The sequence below is a fragment of the Solanum lycopersicum genome, chromosome 12 (genome assembly GCF_036512215.1).
Source record: "Solanum lycopersicum chromosome 12, SLM_r2.1".
In the NCBI taxonomy this organism is placed as follows: Eukaryota; Viridiplantae; Streptophyta; class Magnoliopsida; order Solanales; family Solanaceae; genus Solanum; species Solanum lycopersicum.
This window is the reverse complement of record NC_090811.1, coordinates 31858215-31865699: the sequence shown is the minus strand read 5'-3', so window position 1 is coordinate 31865699 and position 7485 is coordinate 31858215. Positions and strand designations below refer to the sequence as shown.

General features: G+C 35.8%; 1 long non-coding RNA gene across 1 annotated transcript; it reads right to left on the bottom strand.

The window, feature by feature from the left end:
• Window positions 1–4115: 4115 nt before the first annotated feature.
• On the bottom strand, window positions 4116–6727 carry LOC138340723 (uncharacterized). The gene is made up of 4 exons (XR_011213467.1): window positions 6654–6727; window positions 5913–5990; window positions 4831–4896; window positions 4116–4357 (listed from the first exon to the last, which is right to left on the bottom strand). It is a non-coding gene; the product is annotated as an uncharacterized lncRNA (long non-coding RNA).
• Window positions 6728–7485: the final 758 nt, after the last annotated feature.

Below are 7485 nucleotides of genomic sequence, written 5' to 3'. Positions count from 1 at the left end.
TTGTTAAAGTTCCTTCAATAGATTGTTAATGTAAACTACACTTGGACTGATTCTATTATGAATATTAACATTATAAAACTGAGTGTTATACTGATTATCCTATTCTAATTACCACCATTTCCCTGAAAAAAATTGCATCTGTATATAATAATCACATTGTAGCGAGTATAGTTTAATAGTTATTGTAACACGTTTAGTTGGGATGTTCAGCTACTCAATTAGGCTTGTAGCTGTTGGAATGCAATAACAACATATCCCCTTGACAATTTACATGTCTTTCTTCGTTGTTCCATACTTGTGAAAAAAAAAATAGATGAAGATGTTACCCATACAATAAATATTAGCTACTTCGCGAGGAACAAGTAAGATTATTTCCCGCGCATATCTTCGTTTCTATCTTGGTTTTGTTAGCTTTCTACAACATGCTGCATTCTAATAATTTGGATATTCTACATGCTACATCGATACTTAGGACATCACTTCCTCTTCGCTTGTCGTTAGCCTTGCACTTTGATGGAATTCACAGCAGCGTCCTATTTCAGGTGAAAATGGTTAACAACTTTCATTTTAATTCCCTAACTATACTTCTACTATTTAACTTTGCAATCCTTTTGTAATTCGTTTGTATGCAAGAATTTTCGAGGTTTCTTTGGCTTTTCCGTTTTTCCCTCTATTTCAGCTCCTCTACTTCTTGACTTTGGACTTCTTTGTAATTTGAGCTTTTTTAACTTACCATTTTTTGTTGTTTCTAAGCTTTACTCTATGACTTGGAGATTTAGGGTACATTCGATTTTCCCTGAAATATTATATGTTCACAGGTTCCATGGCTTTTAATGGAGATTGATAAACTAAATTTTGTATAGAAATATAAGTTGGAATTATGAGTTAAGATATCTAGGACCAATAAACAATCTATTTTGTCATCCTCAATATGTAAAGGCAGCTACTTTTAGGTGTAGTTTACTTTCTTTTATAGTTGTATCCACATAGTTCCTGTGAGCCATTGTAAATCTCATACTTGTTATCAATAACTCACTGATACAATGAGCTAACGAGAGTCTTAGCTAGAGCATAAATGGCCATTGAAGAGAGAAAGAAGAAGAGAAGAAGAACATGTTCAATGCATTCATCCAAGAAAAGTTACAATTTCATCTATCACTACTACATTATATACATGTGACTAAGAAGCTTCTAGAGTAATCAAAGAAGAACAAAAATGTGTAACTAACTAACTAAGTAACTAACTAACAGAATTGTTAACAAACTCTTAGAACACTGTTAGGCTAGATAATTAGGATTAGTTATAATTCTCAATACCCCTCCTCAAGTTGGTGGTAATGATGTTACAGCCAACTTGTTCAAAACTGCAGCATGTTTAATGCCAGTAAGAGACTTAGTGAAAATGTCTGCTAATTGTTCACTTGTGGGTACATGTTGAATCGAAATGAGCCCCTCCTGCAGCTTATCACGTACAAAATGGCAATCAACTTCAATATCTTTAGTTCTCTCATGAAAAACAGGTTTATGTGCTATGTGTATGGCAGCTTGGCTGTCACAATACACAACAATAGGAGAAACATGAGGTATGGTTAACTCAGTGATCAGCCTGTGCAATAATATAGTTTCTTGCTTCTTAGACTTCTAACTAATAGGACTATCTCCAAGTAAGACCAAGAATCCACTTACAGATTTTCTGGAATCTGGACATGTAGCTCAGTCTGAATCACAATATGCCTTCATAGTACAATCAGGATCTTTTGATAAGTAGACTCCCAGGGTAGGATCTTGTTTTATGTATCTGAGCAAGTGAAAAGCTACTTGTAGATGAGGAGTTCTGGGATCCTGCATGAACTGGCTCAGTTGTTGAACACTAAAAGCTATATCCATTCTGGTATTAGTGAGAAAATTTAGTTTTCCCACAAGCTTCCTGTAATAAGTAGGATCAGAAAGTGGAGTTCCTTCTTTGGCTCTAAGTTTAGCATTAGGATCAAGAGGAGATGATAAAGATGTGTATTTGAAACAATCATACTCCTTTAGTAAGTCCAATACAAACTTCCTTTGTGAAATAAGGACCCCTCCTACAGTGTCAAGTATTTCCATACCCAAAAAATAATGAAGTTTACCAAGATCTTTAATCTTGAATGTCTCATCAAGGTACATCTTTAGTTGAGTGATCTCAATTGTATATGTGCCTGTCAAGACTATATCATCAACATAGACTGTCACAAACACCACCAGTGAATTAGATTTCTTGTAAAACAAAGAGTAATCATAGTGTGAATGTGTATAGCCTCTAAGAGACAAAGCCTCAGTCAATTTAGCATGCCACTGTCTGCTGGCTTCTTTAAGGACATATAGAGACTTGTTAAGCTTGCAAACTAAACCTGGCTCATTTACATCAAGACCTTGAGGTACTGACATATACACTTCTTCATTTAGATCACCATGTAGAAATGCATTATTGACATCAAGTTGAAACATTTCCCAGCCTTTTTTCACAGCACATTCCATCAATGTTCTCACAGTGGTCATTTTTACAACAGGTGAGTATGTTTCTGTGTAATTTATTCCAGCCTTTTGAGTGTATCCCTTAACCACCAATCTAGCCTTGAACCTCTCAATACTACCATCAGCTTTATGTTTCACTTTATAAACCCATTTACACCCAATAGCTTGTTTATCCATAGGCAGTTTAACCAAATCCCAAGTTCTGTTTGCATGTAAAGCATCAAATTCTTGTTCCATTGCCTTTTGCCATGCAGGACTTAATGCTGCTTCTTCATACGAACATGGCTCACTGTCACAACAAATGTTTTCAACCAAGACTTGACTTTTAGAAGCAATGACATCAGAACTGTTGTAATGGTGTTTACTAAGCAATGCATTAGAAGCCAGGTTACTTTGGTTAGTGTTTGGAATGGTATTGGAAACAGAATTGGAATTGGTTTTTTGATTAGGGAGTGACAAAACATAATCCTTTAAATGACAAGGTGTCTTAATTTCTCTATTGGATTTTCTTTCTGGTATTGGTGGAATTGGTATTTCAGTTTGTATAGGTGGTGATGAATGTGTGGACTGAGGATTAAGAGACAGAGTTGGATGATCATCAATTACATCTAAATGATTGTTTAACAATGTATCACAAGGTTCAGAGTAATCAGTACAAGAAGTTTTTGGAACAGAAGAAGAAAAAATGTTATTTTCTGAAGAGAAAGTAAATGGAAAAATGTTTTCATGAAAAACTACATCTCTTGAGATTTGTATTTTTCTTGTGGCAAGACTCATTACCTTGTACCCTTTAGTTCCTAAAGGATATCCTATAAAGATATGGGGGGTGGTTCTTGGCTCTAGTTTGTCTCTATGAACTTTAGGTAATGTGGGATAACATAGACATCCAAAAGATCTTAATTGACTATATTTTGGCTTTTCCTTATATAACATCTCATAAGGACACTTATTTTGGAGAAATGTGGAAGGAGGCCTGTTAATAAGGTATGTGGATGTAAGAACACAATCACCCCAGTACTTGGTAGGTAACTTGGACTGAAAAAGAAGTGCTCTAGCTGTTTCCAGCAAGTATCTGTGCTTTCTTTCTACTATGCTATTTTGCTGTGGAGCGTAAGGACAACTTTTTTGATGTGTGATACCTTTGGCTTAAAAGAATTTAAGTGTTTCATTATTGTTGAACTCTAATCCATTGTTTGATCTGATGCATTTAAATAGTTATTTGGAACTGATTTTCTATCATATTAATAAAAGTTTGAAGAACTTGTATGGCCTTACTTTTGGTGCTCAACAAATATGTCCAGGTAGCTCTACTAGAGTCATCCACAAAGGTAATGAAATATCTACAATTATCATATGTAGGAACATGGTAAGGACCCCATAAATCAATATGGAGAAGGTCAAAAATAGTCTTAGAATGAGTTGTGCTGAGAGTGAAAGATAACCTGACTTGTCTTGCCATTGGACATATGGTGCATGTAAAGGGTTGTCTAGTAGAAAACCTAACGGGAATAGTATGTATATTTCTCATTTTCATAAAGGGTACATGGCCAAGTCTATTATGCCACAGTAAATCCACATCATCCTTAAGAGACTCAAGAGATGCACAATTATTCAACACATTTGTATTATTAGTAGATGAACAAACAGAGATTACAGGAAGTTTTCTAGATTGGTCAACAAATGATTCATTACAAACTGAACCTGGAAAAGGAATACACCTACAAACATGAGGTAGACAACTGCAAGCAAACTCAGTGGCATGGGTAGTATTTTTCAAGCACCTCCCACACATGTAGTAAATTCCATCCTTGCTACTACCAATTGCCTGAGGCCTCTTCACTGAAGGGGCCTGTAATAGACAAGTTGTATCAGTGAAAGAGATCATACACTTCATTGAGGAAACTAAGGACTGGACTGAAATGAAATTATACTTGAAAGAGAGAACATATAATACTTTGTTTAAGACCATTTTAGATGTAATATGTACATCACCAAACTCTGTCACTTTGTCACGACCCAAATCCGGGCCGCGACTGGCACCCACACTTACCCTCCTATGTGAGCGAACCAACTAATCTAAACCTTAACATTTCAATGTAATATCAACATAAAGTAATGCGGAAGACTTAAACTCATTAATAAAATCAATAACTATTATTATCCCCAAAATCTGGAAGTCATCATCACAAGAACATCTATGATCAATTACTAAACTAAGAGTATTCTAAAAGCTAAAACAAGTAAAAGCTAGTCCATGCCGGAAGTTCAAGGCATCAAGACTTGAAGAAGAAGATCCAGTCCAAGCTAGAAGCATTAGCTCACCCTGAATTTCCGGTGTAGTAAAGACTGGCTTGAATTACTGTTGAGTTGAAGACGACGGCACGTTTCCTGCACTCCACAAATAAAAGAAGAAAACATAAAAGTAGGGGGTCAGTACAAACACGGGTACTGAGTAGATATCATCGGCCAACTCAAAATAGAAAACAGTATATATTAAGCAATATCATAAAATCAACTAATATCCTTAGCATGCAGCATTTACAGTTACCATAACCCTTGGTTACAACACCAAGCACATCAATGAGGACTCACACCTCCTCATCATACTCATTTGGGAATTAGGTTCATTAGATTGAATATATTAACATCTTTCAAGATTCATTATCTTTATTCCCCTCGTGTCGGTACGTGACACTCCGCTCCTCAATATACTATCCTGGTGTCGGAACGTGACACTCTGATCCTCATTCTATCCTGGTGTCGGAACGTGACACCCGATCCATATTCTATCCTGGTACCGGAACGTGGAACCCGATCCATATACTATCCTGGTGTCAGAACGTGACACTCCGATCCTCATTCTATCCTGATATCGGAGCGTGACACCCGATCCATATTCTATCCTGGTACCGGAACGTGGCACCCGATCCATATACTATCCTGGTGTCGGAATGTGACACTCCGATCCTCATTCTATCCTGGTGTCGGAACGTGACACCCGATCCATATTCTATCCTGGTACCGGAACGTGGCACCCGATCCATATACTATCCTGGTGTCGGAACGTGACACTCCGATCCTCATATACTATCCTGGTACCGGAACGTGGCACCCGATCCATATACTATCCTGGTGTCGGAACGTGACACCCGATCCCCTAATCTCACTACTTTCGTTCATCAAGCCTTCTTTTACACTAAGGCATCATCATTAACAAAGTAGATTAGGGTTTCTTTTTCAAGATTTAAGATTCAATAGCTTCATCATGCTTATTTCATCACAATTACATAACCACAACATGCAACCACACAATTAAGCATATAGAAGGGTTTACAACACTACCCAATACATATCATTCGCTATTAAGAGTTTACTACGAATAGTGTATAAAAACCATAACCTACCTCCACCGAAGAACCGAAATCAAGCAAGCTACTTCTCCAATACTTTTCCTTTCCTCAATGCTTCCGAACCTTTCCAATCTATCAAATATATGTGCATAATTTGTAAGTTAACGATTTTATAAACACTAATATTATTCTAAGGCTATCCTAGACCCAAAAACTCATTTAATTCTATAATCAATTTGCTAAAGTTCAAACTTAAGGGTAAGTCTTAATTCTTCTTATTAGCATATCTTTAATAGAATTTAAACAATTCTATACACCTAAAATTTAATTACGTATGTCAATAAGTTAAACTTAAATTGTAGTGGATCATATGTAAAAAATATATCATCAACATCAAGGACTGATATTCACGGGCATCAATCTATCTGTACGCTAGGATGTAAAACTTTTTGCCTGCATTGTACTTAGTCCATTCTTAAATAATCACATATGTAAGTCATGATTATTCAATCGTTGTCATTATCATGGCAATCATTAGCCACTTTCAATTTTCAACTTCTTTCCAATTCACATTATTAAATTGGTAAAACCTATCCCTCCAGCGACCATAATAATTACATACTACCAAATTTAGTATGCAGTGCCACCGGACTTGTAAGGTAAAGCATCGCAACGGCAGTAAACACGTATCCGCAGTACCCACAATTTCATTCTTTCACCCAACATTATAATAGTAATGATAATCCGATAATTTACACCCATATTTCAAATACAAAAGCGTGGCGGATGGTTTACCTGAGTCGCTCCACCTTCATCTTCCCTTCACGCTGCTTTCTGTTATTCTTTTCTTTCTTCTTTTCTTTTCTTCTACTGATTAGTTTTACCCTAATTATTATATGACTAATTATAAAAGTGATAAAAGTGACCCCTTATTAATTATAAAGTTATTTTCTTTAATCATCAGTTAACTTAATTATAAAAACTACCCCACTAAATTCATAATTGTAATTACGAATAGTCCAAAATATCCAAATATAATCTACCGAAAAATTATTTTATGAAACACAAGGCTTTAGCTCTCAAAACGACTAAAAGAGTCGTTACAATAGACTTTGACCTTGTATCCATTTGGAAGTGAAACAAGTATAGGATAGGGTAATGTTTGAATGTTTGTTAGTGAAGATTTAGTATATATTATATGGTTTGAATCTCTTGAGTCAATGATCCACAAGTCAATGCTTGATCTAGAACATTTGCATGAAGCAATACCAAAATCAATAGAAGAAGTGCTTAATATTGTACCTGCAAATTTGTTAGATGCACCATTACTTTTGGAATCCTCTCCTGAACTATCAATCTGGAACTGCTGTAACAAGCTCATAATATGACCATACTGTTCTTGTGTGATGACAACATTTGAATTACTATTTTCTTGTGAGCATTCTTCCCCATGTGCATTAGCCACAATCCTTCTTACTCTGAAATTTTGATTATTGTTTTGCCTGAACTGTTGTGCATTGAACTGTTGTGCATTGTTTGTTCTGTTGTTAAGAGTATTATTCTTGGAGGATATCCATGTAGCTTATAACACCTCTCCTTAATGTGACCTTGTTTCTTACAAAAATCA